Raw genomic sequence first — 15,485 nt, forward strand, 5'->3', positions numbered from 1 at the left:
GCATGGAGGCTGATAGCAATGTTAAAAGTCAATGGAATCCAAAGCAATTTGGTGAATTGGCTAAGTGGCAGGAAGCAGAGGGTGATATTCAAGGGGTGATTTTGTGACTGGAAGCACATGGATCCCTGTTGTGTATACAAATAAGTTAGACTTGAATATAGGAAGATTGATCAGCAAGTTCTCGGCTGTTACAAAAATTGGTGAGGTGGTAAATAGGAGGATTGCCTTACGTCACAGGAGGTGTAGATGAGCTGGTCAGATGGACTGATCAGTGGCAAATGGAATTCAATCCAGATCAGTGTAAGGTGATTCCACTTGAGCTGGATAAACAAGGCAAGGGAGTACATGATTGTATTGGGATTGTATTATAGACCCTCTAATAGTCAGCAGGAAATTGAGAAACAAATTTGTAAGGAGATTTCAGTTATCTGTAAGAATAATAGGGTGGATGTGATCGGGTTTTAACTTTTCAAACATAAACTGGGACTGCCATAGTGTAAAGGATTTAGATAGAGAGGAATTTAAGTGTGTATAAGAAAATTTTTATATTCAGTACGTGGATGTACCTACTAGAGAAGGTGCAAAACCTGACCTACTCTTGGGAAATAAGGCAGAGCAGGTGACTGAGCTGTCAATAGGGGAGCACTTTGAGGCCAGTGACCATAATTCGGTTATTTTTAAAGTGATGGAGAAACATAGACCAGATCTAAAAGTTGAAGTTATAAATTGGAGCAAGGCTTACTTTGACAGTATTAGGCAAGAACTTTCAAAAGCTGATAGGGGGCAGACATTTGCAGATAAAAGGACGGCTGAAAAATGGGAAGTCTTCAGAAATGAGATAATGAGAATCCAGAGCCAGTATATTCCTGTTAGGGTGAAAGGAAAGGCTGGTAGGTCTCGGGAATGCTGGATAACTAAAGAAATTGAGGGTTTGGTTAAGAAAAAGTAGGAAGCATATGTCAGGTATAGACAGGAGAGATTTAGTGAATCCTTAGAGTATAAAGGCAGTAGGTGTATACTTAAGAAGGAAATCAGGAAGGCAAAAAAGGGACATGAGATAGCTTTGGCAAATAAGGTGGTGGAGGTTTTTCAGACTGGAGGTCTGTGACCAGTGGAGTGCCACAAGGATTGGTGCTGGGTCCTCTACTTTTCATCATTTATATAAATTATTTAGATGTGAGCATAAGAGGTACAGTTAGTAAGTTTGCAGATGACACCAAAATCGGAGGTGTAGTGGACAGCGAAGAAGGTTACCTCAGGTTACAATGGGATCTTGATCAGATGGGCCAATGGGCTGAGGAGTGGTAGATGAAGTTTATTTTAGATAGATGCGAGGTGCTGCATTTTGGGAAAGCAAATCTTAGCAGGACTTCTACACTTAATGGTAAGGTCCTAGGGAGTGTTGCTGAACAAAGAGACCTTGGAATGCAGGTTCATAGCTCCTTGAAAGTGGAATCGCAGGTAGATAGGATAGTGAAGAAGGCATTTGACATGCTTTCCTTTACAAAGTACAAAGAAAATGTACAGCCCAGGAACAGGCCCTTCGGCCTTCCAAGCCTGAGTTGATCCAAATGTGCTGTCAAAACTGTCGATCAATTCCTAAGCATCTGTGTCCCTCTGCTCTCCACCTACTCATGCATTTGTCCAGACGCATCTTCAATTAATCTACTGTACCTGCCTCTACCACCTCTGCTGGCAACGCGTTCCAAACACCCACCACCCTCTGTGTGAAGTACTTACCGCTTGTATCCCCCTTAAACTTTCCACCTCTCGCCTTGAAAGCGTGACCTCTCATCATTGAATCCTTCACCCTGGGAAAAAGTTTGTCCCTATCCACCCTGTCTATACCCTTCATGATTTTGGAAACCTAATCAGGTCTCCCCTCAATGTCCTTTTTTCTAATGCAAATAAACCTAACCTACTCAACCTTTCTTCATAGCTAGCACCTTCCATAGTAGGCAACATCTTCTCCAAAGTATCCACATCCTTTTGGTAATGTGGTGACCAGAACTGTACAGACTATTCTAAATATGGCCGAAGCAATGTCTTGTACAATCTTAACATGACTTGCCAGCTCTTATACTCAATACCCCATCCAATGAAGGCAAGCATACTATATGCCTTCTTGACCACTCTATCCACCTGTGCAGCAACCTTCAGGGTACAATGGGCTTGCACTCCCAGATCTCTCTCTCCATCAACTTTTCCCAAGGCTCTTCTGTTCATTGTATAATTTGCTCTAGAATTAGTCTTGTCTAAATGCATCACTTCACAGTTGTCTGGACTGAAAGCCATCTGCCACTTTTCTGCCCAACTCTCCAGCCTATCTATATCCTCTTGTATTCTCTGATAGTCCCTTATGCTTTCTGCTACTCCACCAATCTTCATGTCATCAGCAAACTTGCTGATCATACCAACAGTGCCCTCTTCCAGATCATTTATGTATACTACAAACAACAGTGACCCCAACACTGATCCCTGTGGAACACCACTGGTCATCTTTCTCCATTTCGAGAAACTCCCTTCAGCTACTACTCTCTGTCTCCAGTTGCTCAACCAGTTCTTTATCCACCTAGCTAGAATACCCTGCACACTATGTGACTTCACTTTCTCTATTAGTCTACCATGGGGAACCTTATCAAACACCTTACTAAAATCCAGGTATATGACATCAGCAGCCCTTCCTTCATCTATCAACTTGGTCACTTCCTTGAAGAACTCTATTAAGTTGGTATGGTACGATCTCCCCCGCACAAAACCATGTTGCCTATCGCTGATAAGCCCATTTTGTTTCTAAGTATAAATAGATCCTATCCCTTTGTACCTTCTCCAGCACCTTTTCCACCACTGGCCTCAGACTCACTGGTCTGTAGTTACCTGGAATATCCCTACTACCTTTCTTGCACAGGGAGACAACATGAGCAACCCTCCAGTCCTCCGGCATCTCACCTGTATTTAAGGATGCTACAAAGATATCTGTCAGGGCCCCAGCTATTTCCTCTCTCACCTCCCTCATTGGGCCTGGGGATTTGTCCACTTTAATAACCTCTAGCCTACCCAACACATCATCCCTACTTATGTCAATGTGATCCAGACTAATCAAACTTCTATCTCTAATCTCAAGATTTATCATGTTCCTCTCAGTGAACACCGGCACCACTCCCACCTCTTCCTCCGCTACATTGATGACTGCATTGGCGCCACCTCGTGCTTCCGCGAGGATGTTGAACAATTCATCAACTTCACCAACACATTCCACCCTGACCTTAAATTTACCTGGACCATCTCTGACACCTCCCTCCCCTTCCTGGACCTCTCCATCTCCATTAATGACGACCGACTTGACACCAACATTTTTTTACAAACCAACTGACTCCCGCAGCTACCTGGATTACATCTCTTCCCACCCTACCTCCTGCAAAAATGCCATGCCGTATTCCCAATTCCTCCACCTCCGCCGTATCTGCTCCCAGGAGGACCAGTTCCACCACAGAACACACCAGATGGCCTCCTTCTTTAGAGACCACAATTTTCCTTCCCACGTGGTTAAAGATGCCCTCCAACACATCTCGTCCACATCCTGCACCTCCGCCCTCAGACCCCACCCCTCCAACTGTAACAAGGACAGAACGCCCCTGGTGCTCACCTTCCACCCTACCAACCTTCGCATAAACCAAATCATCCACCGACATTTCCGCCACCTCCAAAAAGACCCCACCACCAGGGGTATATTTCCCTCCCCGCCCCTTTCCACCTTCCGCAAAGACTGTTCCCTCCATGACTACCTGGTCAGGTCCACGCCCCCCTACAACCCAACCTCCCATCCTCACACCTTCCCCTGCCACCGCAAGAATTGCAAAACCTGTGCCTACATCTCCTCCCTCACCTCCATCCAAGGTCCTAAAGGAGCCTTCCACATCCATCAAAGTTTTACCTGCACATCCACCAATATCATTTATTGTATCAATTGCTCCCGATGTGGTCACCTCTACATTGGGAGATTGGATGCCTCCTAGCAGAGCACTTTAGGGAACATCACTGGGACACCCGCACCAATGAACCACACCGCCCTGTGGCCGAACATTTCAACTCCCCCTCCCACTCTGCCGAGAACATGGAGGTCCTGGGCCTCCTTCACCGCTGCTCCCTCAACACCAGATGCCTGGAGGAAGAACACCTCATCTTCCACCTCAGAACACTTCAAAGCCCAGGGCATCAATGTGGACTTCATCAGTTTCCTCATTTCCCTTTCCTCCACCTCACCCCAGTTCCAAACTTCCAGCTCAGCACTGTCCCCATGACTTGTCCTACCTGCCTATCTTCTTTTCCACCTGTCCACTCCTCCCTCTCCCCCCCACCCCCCCCCACCACCGACATATCACCTTAATCCCCTCCCCCACTCACCTATTGTACTCTATGCTACTTTCTCCCCCTCCCCACCCTCCTCTCATTTATCTCTCCACCCTTCATGCTCTCTACCTGTATACCTGATGAAGGGCTTTTGCCCGAAATGTCAATTTATCTGCTCCTCGGATGCTGCCTGAACTGCTGTGCTTTTCCAGCACCACTCTAATCGAGACTCTAGTTTCCAGCATCTGCAGTCATTGTTTTTACCTCAGTGAACACTGATGCAAAGTAATCACTCAAAATCTCACCCATTCTCTCAGGTTCAACACACAGCCTTCCTTTGTTATCCTTTAATGGACCAATCCTTTCTCTAGTTACCTGCTTGCTTGTTATATAAGAATAAAATGCTTTGGGATTCTCCTTAATTCTGCTCGATAAAGCTATTTCATGACCCCTTTTAGCCTGCTTGATTCCTCGTTTAAGACTTGTCCTATTCTTCTGATATTCTTCCAGGGCCCGTTCTATTCTTAGCTGCCTAGACCTTATGTATGCTTCCCTTTTCGTACAATTTCTAGTCGTACAATTTCTCCTGTCATGCACAGTTCACAATTCTTGCCTTTCCTATCCTTTGCCTTCAACGGGACATGCCTATCCAGCACTATGTTTAACCTCTCTTTGAAAGCCTCCCACATCTCAAATGTGGACTTCCCTTCAAGGTGCTGTGTCCATCCCATATTTCAGAGCTCCTGCCTAATTTTGATATAATTGGCCTTGGCCCAGTTTAGTACTCTTCCCTTAGGACCACTCTCTTCTTTATCCACAAGTATTTTAAAACTTATAGAATTGTAGTCCCTGTTCCCAAAGAAATCCTCCACCACAACTTCTACCACCTTGCCTGGCTCATTCTCCAGTACCGGGTCCAATATGGCCCCTTCCCTCGTTGGACTTATTGACATACCGCTCTAGAAAACTCTCCTGGACACTTCTTACAAATTCTATCCCATCCAGACCTCTGACGGTAAGTGTATCCCAGTCAATGTTGGGAAAATTAAAATCTCCCATCACCGCTACCTTATTGCCTCTACATCTTTCCATAATCTGTTTATTTGTTCTTCTACCTCGCTCACTGGTGGGAGGCCTGTAATACAGCCCTAACAGCGTAACTGCACCTTTCTTATTTCTCAGCTCCACCCATAATGCCTCACTACCCAAGACCTCCATAGTGTGCTCCTTTAGTGTGATATCGTCATTGACCAGCAATGTAACTCCACAACCCTTCCCCCCCCCCCCCCCCCCTATTACTTCCCTCCCTGTCCTGTCTGAAGTGTCTATGTCCTGGGACATTTAATTGCCAATCATTATGCCCCTCCTTCAACCAAGTCTCTGTGATTGCAATAACATCGAACTCCCACGCACCAATCCAAGCAAACAGTTTTTTTTTTGCACTCATCTGCTCTCTGCCTACTCTTCCCTTTATTAATGCTATCTTCATAATTCTTACAGTCTCCAGTCTCCACCTCGCTGCCTACTTGTTTTCTCCTCTGGCTCCCAGCCCCCTGCCTCATTAGTTTAAAACCACCCCAACAGCAGTAGCAAAAACTCCCCCAAGGACATTGGTTCCGGTCTGGTTCAGATGTAGGCTGTCCATTTTGTGATAGTCCCACCTTCCCCAGAACCGGTCCCAATGTCCAACAAATCTGCACCCCTCCCTCCTACACCATCTCTCAAGCCACATGTTCATCCTGCCTATTTTTTCATTTCTATGCTGGCTAGCACATGGCACTGGTCAGAGTATCGAGTTTAGGAGTTGGGAGGTCATGTTGCGGCTGTACAGAACATTGATAGGCCACTTTTGGAATATAGCGTGCAATTCTGGTCTCCTTTCTATCAGAACAATGTTGTGAAACTTGAAAGGGTTCAGAAAAGATTTATAAGGATGTTGCCAGGGTTGGAGGATTTGAGCTATCTGGAAAGGATGAATAGGCCGGAGCATCAGAGGCTGAGGGGTGATCTTAGAGGTTTATAAAATCATGAGGGCCATGGATAGGATAAATCGACAAAGTCTTTTCCCTGGGGTGGGGGGAGTCCAGAACTAGAGGGCACAGGTTTATGGTGAGAGGGAAAAGACTTAAAAGAGACGTAAGGGGCAACGTTTTCACGCAGAGGGTGGTACCTGTATGGAATGAGCTGCCAGAGGAAGTGGTGGACGCTAGTACAATTGCAATATTTAAAAGGCATCTTGATGGGTATATTAATAGGAAGGGTTTAGAGGAATATGACCCAGGTGTTGGCAAGTGGAACTATATTTAGTTGGCATGGGTGAGTTGGACCAAAGGGTGTGTTTCCATGCTGTATATCTCCATAACTCCAAGACTCTATGTGTGAGTGGTAAAATCTCGGGAAGCACTGAGGATTAGGGGGACTTGGGTGTGCATGTCCACTGGTCCATTAAGGTAGAGGAGCAAGTAGATAAAGTGGTTAAGACAAGGATATGGGATACTTAGATTTATTAGCTGAGTTTAAGCACAGGGAGGTTATAATGGAACTGTATAATATGTTGTGTACAATTCTGGCATCTGCATTTTTGGATGACTAATATCCCTCCACACCTGATCCTTTGTTCCATTAATTAGGTTAAAGCCCTCTCTACAGCCCTAGTTATGTGACTTGCCAGAACATGTGACCCACAACTGTTCGGATATATCCTGCCCCAATGTACAGCTCTAAGTTTTCCCCAATACTGATGTCAGTGTTCTGTGAATCAAAATCGATTTCTCCAAGACCAATCATTCAACTATGTGTAAATAACGTATTTTGTTTATCCTATACCAATTTGCTTGTGACTTGGGTAATGATCCAGAAATCATCTTTGAGGTTCTGCTTTTTACTTTATCTCCTAGCTGCTCATTTTCCTTAACTGGAATGTCCTTCCTAGTTTTAACTGTGTTATAGTTACCCATGTTGACCATGGCAACTGGATTTCCACCCTCCCACTAGAGGTTCCTCTGCGTGAAAACGTGGGCGGCACGGTGGCACAGTGGTTAGCACTGTTGCCTCACAGCGCCGGAGACCCGGGTTCAATTCCCGCCTCAGGCGACTGACTGTGTGGAGTTTGCACGTTCTCCCCGTGTCTGCGTGGGTTTCCTCCGGGTGCTCCGGTTTCCTCCCACAGTCCAAAAATGTGCAGGCCAGGTGAATTGGCTAGGGCTAAATTGCCCGTAGTGTTAGGTAAGGGGTAGATGTAGATGTAGATGTAGGGGTATGGGTGGGTTACGCTTCGGCGGGGCGGTGTGGACTTGTTGGGCCGAAGGGCCTGTTTCCACACTGTAAGTAATCTAATCTAATCCATCCCTGAGCAGATGTCCTGTTCACCAGTTTGGAGAAGCAACACTGTCTTGTAGATTCTCACTGGGCTGCAAAAAACTATCTCACTGACTATACTGTCTCCTGCTGCCACTGTTTCCCTCATGGCCTGCTTGAATGTGTTCCTGTACCACAGTCATTTTAGTCAAGCACATTGTAGCCACCGCTCTTGTCTGTTCAGGCTTCAAGAACCTTCCGTCTCCGAAACGATTGAGGTCTGACACCACTCCACTTATGCATTCTTGATTTCTTATTTGTCCTACTTACAATCACACACATGTGTTCCTGACAACTGACCGAACTGGAATACACTTTCTATTTGGTGCCTCAACATCAAATTTTGTTTCGTGGTGCTCACATGAAATGTTTTCAGAAATCTTATTATGTTAAAGGTGGTGTGCAAGTACAAGGTGTTATATTAGGTAGGTTATTCCGTTTCTGATAACTTCCATATAAACGTTTTTTTCTCTAACCTTTCCTTTGTTCCTTTGATGGATATCTTAAATTTGTCCTTCAGTTGCTATATCTGTTTCTAGCAATGATAGCATTGTTTATCTACAACTAACAAAGTATTTCAGGAGTTAGCATAGTAACTGTGTTGATAGTTAAAGCCCATGCAAACTGGCTGCAGCACAGGGCAGTAGTCTTCAAAACAATCTACTGAAAGTGAATTGATGGGATGCTCACTTCTCCCACTACTCAACAAATAGATTATAAAACAATGAAGAAGGTAAAGTACACATAAAGACTGAGGAAGATTAGGCAGAATGTGGGGAACTCCTTTGTACAAATGCCTCAAGCTGATAGGACTCTATTAAACTAATTCCAAAATGCATATTGTTTTAATTTCAACCACTAGATGGCAGAAAGTGACTAAGGAAACAGATGATTCCATAATCACATACAGGTTTCGTTCAGTCTTCAGCAAATGGCTCAACTAGGAAGCTTTGTTTTCGCTATCATTTGCTCATTCTCTTTTACAATAAAATTATAATTTTTCTCATGTTGGTTTACAAAAGTCTTGTCTCAGCTATTTGCGTAAATCTTCGAGAAAGTTGGTTTCTCTCTTGTAAGAATTCTTTAACGCCTTTTCGCTCATTGCAAGATACAGTATATACCTACAGGTACTGATCTACCTCTACTATGTCGGTCCAATGATCATCTAGGAACATATATTTGTCTCCATAGACTGCCAAAGGCACCAAGCCTGACCTATTCTTCTTCAACATTCATTTTAGTGCTCCAGTTCCTTTGATAGATTTCATGCTTGAGTGCAGATATTGGAGCAACTAAACCACAGTAATTAATCTGTCCAAAGCTAAATATATCAGCTTCCATAATAAATGTCACTTACATTATGAGTACAGGGAGAGGAGTGGGCCATTTTGCCCCTCAAATCTATTTCACCTTCAGTTATATTCAGGGAGCTGATTATATACACCATTCCATTTACTCAGTCTTCTTCTAAAATCCTTTAAAATTTTATCCAATGGAAATCCATCAATCTGTCTCAAATATTTCAAATGGCTCAGCATTGGCAACATTTTGGGAGAGCACTCCAAATTTCCTTCACCGTTTGTGTGAAAATTAATTTCCCTCATCATTAGTCTAGTTCTAATTTTACAATTACAACACTTTGATCTGAGGTCATTTTGGGGTCCTCCAAAGGTCAGCTTTCTACCTTCTAAATGCATAGTAATATGAATCAAGTTTAAGCTATTTGTTTTTGTAATTTAACCGTTCAATCCCAGTAGCATTATGGTGAATTTGCTGTACTCACCACCTCCTGCTAACTTATTTTTCTTAGTCGCAAATTTTGTTACTATATATTTGGGTGCCTCATCCAATAGATATAACAGTAAAAGGTTGAGGACTAGTACTACAGCTAATTCTCATATTAGATTACGTAGTGTGGAAACAGGCCCGTCGGCGCAACAAGTCTACACCGACCTGCTGAAGCGCAACCCACCCAGACCCATTCCCCTACATTTACCCCTTCACCTAACACTACGGGCAATTTAGCATGGCCAATTCACCTAACCTGCACATTTTTGGACTGTGGGAGAAAACTGGAGCACCTGGAGGAAACCCACGCAGACATGGGAGAAAATGTGCAAACTCCACACAGTCAGTCACCTAAGGCGGGAACTGAACTCTGGTCTCTGGCGCTGTGAGGCAGCAGTGCTAACCACTATGCCACCGTGCCACCCATGGTAAAGCGTGTTTTGGCATTGTGATTTGGCTGTAACATCAATGAAGAATTAGGGAACAATATTTTTGAGAATGCTTATCTCTGTTCGCAGTAGCGTGATTTTAGCATGCTTTGTTCTGCACATGCGCCATTGTCAGCTGTCGACAGAGCATGTGCAAGATAGAGTACTATACATTGAGCAGCTTCATCTCAAAAATGAAACTAATGAATGTGATGCCAGTTAGGACTGCTGCAGCTTCTCCTGGATTTTGTTTCAAGATTTTAAAGGATGTAAACTGTTAGAGGAGTTCCCAAAAATCAAAGAGCATTGTGTTACCCTTGCAAAGCAGATTGGCTTTCACGAAGTGGAAAGTGAGGATATTAAAGAACTGCTTGTGTCCCACTGTGAAGATCTCTCTACACTGATCTAGAACAGCTTGTCGCTGAGGGGAAAGTGGAAGCTGGAGATGAAAAAGATGAAGTCCAGGATCCAGCACCACGAGAGCTTTCCACTTCACTTTTGCCTTCTGTCCTGAAGGAAATTAAGAGGCAGTTGCAGAGCTTGGAGGACAATTACAATGCAGAACGCAGCAGGGTAGCAGTTCATTCAGTAAGATATCATCTGGTATCCTATGAACAGCTTCAACACAGAAGAAAAAGGGCAAAGCAGCAGAAACTGAATGTCTTTCTAAAATCAACTCCCAATAAACAGTCAGAAGACAATCAACCACCACCGTCCACTTCTGCAACCACAACTGCACCTGAAGGTGGCGATAATGATGACCCGCTGTCCCTGCATTAACAATATGTTTTCAATGTAAAGTGTTAAATTTACTTTTGCTAATTAATATGATTTAAACCTTCAATCAGGCTATCCTTTGTTAGGCTTTTGGATGATTTTTGAGTGATTGTGAGTGATATTCTTTGCTGATCTGCCCCAGCCCCACTTTTCCCATTGGCCCCATTATTTCTATTAAGTGAGGTTTTGCTGGAACGCAACCCCAGTGTTATAGGACCTGTAGTCTTACGGCTCTCCACTAGTAGCAGCTTGCAAACCCGATAAACATCTGTTAATTAACCAATCCCTTATCAGTGCTAATACTTCATTCCCATACTATGTGCTGCTAACCTGCCCAGTGACCTTCAAAACACCTTCTCAAATGCATTTTGAAAATCCAGTAACCACATCTATTGGTTTCCCTCTATCCATCATGAATATTACTTCATCAAAAAGTTATTCTAGATTAACGAAACACTACTTCGTTTCACAAAACCATGTTGCCTTTGCCTGATTGCATCTTTACTTTCTAAATATACTGCTTTAACCTCCTTAATAATGGATTCTCGCACCTTCTCTATAGTTGATGTTAAGCTAATTGACCTTTTAGTTTCTTGCTTGCTTGCATGAATGAATGAAAGTGTAACATTTGAAATCCACTGAGACCCGTCCAGAATCTAAGAAATTTTGAGAGTTATAACCAATGGGCGGCATGGTGGCTCAGTGGTTAGCACTGCTATCTCACAGCACCAGGGACCTGGGTTCAATTCCTGCCTCGGACAACTGTTTGTGTGGAGTTTGCACATTCTCCCCGGTTTCCTCCCACAATCCAAAGATGTGCAGATCAGGTGAATTGGCCATGATAAATTGCCTTATTGTTAGGTGCATTAGTCAGGGGTAAGTATAGCGTACAGGAATGGGTGTGGGTGCGTTACTCTTCGGAGGGTCGGTGTGGACCTGTTGGGTCAAAGGGCCTGTTTCCATACTGTAGAGAATCTAGTGCATCTATTATTTGTTTCAATTTCTTTTATAATTCTAGGATGCTTACAGAGTCACAGTGCCTCCGTCTAACTTGTCTTTTCGGGCAGACACAAAGTCAGGAGTATTGTCATTGCTGTCAGCAGTCCTCAATCATTGGAATGGACATAGTTCTGATAGCACCATACTAAGTCAGTTTCATACCTACACCATATGCCAGTGGCATATATGGAAACAAGAGTGCGTAACCTTCAAACAACATTCTGGATTAGTGGTGCTGGAAGAGCACAGCAGTTCAGGCAGCATCCAAGGAGCAGTAAAATCGACGTTTCAGGCAAAAGCCCTTCATCAGGAATAAAGGCAGAGAGCCTGATGAAGGGCTTTTGCCGAAACGTCGATCTTACTGCTCCTCGGATGCTGCCTGAACTGCTGTGCTCTTCCAGCACCACTAATCCAGAATCTGGTTTCCAGCATCTGCAGTCATTGTTTTTACCTTCAAACAACAGCCATTGTCTCAAAGTCTAAAGAAAGTAGCAGTCAGTCAAGGGAGACCCTTTCAGACAAGGCAGCTCACCCAGTTGAGTACATTAAGGACAGCCTCTGGTATCAGTCTACGGGCATTCAGCCTTTCTTGGGGTTCATCAGAACTGATTTCCACTCCTAGTAGGAGCTGGAGAACCAAGCAGCACCCATTATGCATCTTGCCTTTTTCTCTCCCAATGTTTTTTCCTGGAATACAAGTAAGGGAGGGATTGTTGATGATGAAATGGATGGCACAACTTAGTGCTATTGAAGGTGAAGCAAAGGTGGTGAGGTCTCCTGAGCAAGTGAGAAACATGCCATGTTGGGGGGGGGGGGCGGTGCGGAGAGAGTTCATTGGGTAAGAGTGAGTGAAGAAACAGTTGCACGCAGTAGTGGGAGTGGTTGAGCATGAGTCTTGGTGAGATATAGAGTCATAGAGATGTACAGCACGGAAACAGACCCTTCTGTTCAACTTGTCCAGTAGCAAAGATGGAGTGAGCATGTGGTAATAGAGAAGATGATGGAAGAGCAGACAGATTATTGACCACCAGACAGTTGAGATGGCACTAAACCTTTGATCAGGCTGGCAGAGTCTGGTGTGGCCACTCCTAATGTGAAGAAGACATTTTATTATATTTCTCTGTACCACCCCACCCACCAATACTTTCAGGTGCCTGCCACAAAGTAGGGGGCAAATTCCCCTTAGCTGTTATGTCTGTGGTGAATGCCACAAATGGTACAGGGACTGATGGTACTTGACCAGGTGCAGAACAACCTTTTAGAGAGAATGTTGACACCAGGAGTGGCAACTATTTCCAGCTATGGTGAGTATGAAAATTGGACTAGCATTAAATGCAAGGGACACCATAGGGAAGTGGTAGATAGCTAATGAGGCGAGTTTGGGATGATGGTAAGTTTCTCAAAATCGGCTGTGCAGAGAGAAACCATCCGTAAAACTCAAACATTTTGTCAAAATGTGGTGAGATTAGGCCCAAAATACCTGATCAAGGCTTCCCCAGTTTCTTTGTTTTCCATTATCAATTGCCCAAACACACTGTAGAAGATCATCACTAGCTTTAATTGCACCTTTCCCTTTTGAATACTCATAGAAACTCTTACTATCTGTTTTTCTATTACTGTTTTGCTTTCTCTCAGATTTTGCTTTCTGCCTATTCTTTGTCTAAACCCCTGACCTGCCATTAATTTTTGCAGATGTATCCAGTGCATTTCTTTTTTATTTAATCTATCATGGAATGTAGGCGTGGCTGGCCCTGTCAGCATTTGTTGCCCATCTCTAATTGCCCTTAAACTGACTTATTAGGGCATTTATCGAGGATGGTAAAAAGTTGTCAAATTGCTGTGGGTCAGAAGTGACATGTCAACTGGGCTGGTAGGGTTGGTCGCTTTCCTCTGTTAAAGGATTTTGGTGAACCTAATGGATTTTTACAACTATTGATTGATTGAATTCAATTTCCATCAACTACCATGATGGGATTTGCTTTGTTTGTTCAGAGCATTATCCTGGGCCCCTGGAGTGTTAGTTCAGTGTTTCTTTCAATAACCTTAACTTCCTTATTATGCTACAGATGATGCATTTTTCTCACAAGGATAAATTGTTGCTGAATGTTATTAGATACCTCAAGAGCCCTCCACTGCAATTCTATTTAACATAGGTTCCATGTTCACCTTAGCCAGCTCTGCCTTAATTTTCTCATTGTTATTTGATTTAGCTTTGAGACACTATTCATGAATGCACACTTTTCTCCCTTTTATTCTGAATACCATGGGATCACCATTCCCTAGAGGCTCCTAATCATAAGATTATTGATTAATTCTGTCTCAGTAGACATTGCCAGATCTAGGATAACCTTCTCACTAGTTAGCTCCAGACAATATAATTTTAAGAATGTGTGCTGAATGCACTTTTTCAACTAATTTTTTAATTTTCCAGGCTGATGGTGGTCTGATTCTCCCAATATATATGTGGATTAAGATAATCCATGATGATTGTAGTGCATTTCTTACGTGCCTTAGCTATTGTTCCCTGTACGGTCTGTCCTACAGTGTAACTACAATTAGGTGGCTTATAAACTCCTCCAATGTTACCTGTTATCTTTATAATTTCATTGTCTATACCCTGACCTATTCTACATCATGATCTTTGAATTTAAAGTCATCTCTCCGTGCTGGACAAGTGTCAACCTTGACGAACGGTGCTATCACACTAAATTTCCTTCTGTTTCTGTCATTCCAAAATTTCAGTCTTGATAACCTTTCAACCGTATCTCTGTAATGCCCATAAAGTCATACACATTAGGCTAACTGTGCTGACAGTTCATCCCTTTTGTTATAATTGGTGCATACATTGAGGTACAGATCCTTGAGCTTTTTATTTATAATTTTTTTCTATTTCTGACCATATCCGCTGACGCACTGTTGTGTTTTTATGCTCTATCCCTTCCTGTAAGATTGTGGTTATCATTACCAAAATTGCTTTGCTTCTCTGTTTTCTTTTGCTTTACCATAACATCTTTTACTTGATTTTTTTTTCTCCCCACAATTTACCAGTCCTCTCTGCAGTCCTAGTTATACAATTTACTTAGGACACTGGTCCCAGCACAGTTTGGGCGGAGACTGCTCCCACTTTCCTCAGCCCTGATGTCAGTATCCCAGTAATCAAACCCCAGCACCCCCCCAGACCAATTTTTGAATCACAGATTCATCTCTCTAATTTTCTTTACACAATGTCAATTGCTTATGGTTCAGGCATCTGCTTTTTTATTTAGCACCTATCTGCTCAGACACCCTTAGCAGAAGCTATTTCCTAGCTCTACCTGTGTTGTTAATACCTACATAGATCACAACAACTGGATTCTTATCCATCCTTCTGCGAGTTCCTCTTCAACTCAAAGCAGGGTCATGTTCTCTAGGCAGGCAATACACTCATCTAGATATTTGCTTCTGGCTGCAGTGAACCATACTTATTTTGCTGACTATGCTATCCACTACAGTCACCACAATCCTATTAATACTTCCCTGCTGGAATGGCTTCCTGTAGCATGGTGCAATGGTCAATTCACTCATTTACCCTGCAGTGACTGCTTTCATACATACAGGCTGCAGGCACCTCTAATCTGTGAAGGCTGTGGTCCTCCAACTCCATTCCCTGTCATACCTGACTCGCTGTGTCCTGGCTTGACCACTGACCCAAGCAGAAGACCCTATCCGAAGTGGTGTGATCACCTCCGAGAATAAAGTATCCAGGCAGTTTTCCCCCTCTCTAATGTGTTGCAGTGTCTGCACTTG

General features: G+C 43.5%; 1 protein-coding gene across 7 annotated transcripts in view; it reads left to right on the top strand.

Annotated features, from left to right (window-relative positions):
- wasf1 (WASP family member 1) overlaps positions 1 to 15,485 on the top strand; it is a 123,085-nt gene that overhangs the window by 95,352 nt on the left and 12,248 nt on the right. The window lies entirely within an intron of this gene.

Source organism: Chiloscyllium punctatum, chromosome 3 (assembly GCF_047496795.1).
Source record: "Chiloscyllium punctatum isolate Juve2018m chromosome 3, sChiPun1.3, whole genome shotgun sequence".
NCBI lineage: Eukaryota > Metazoa > Chordata > Chondrichthyes > Orectolobiformes > Hemiscylliidae > Chiloscyllium > Chiloscyllium punctatum.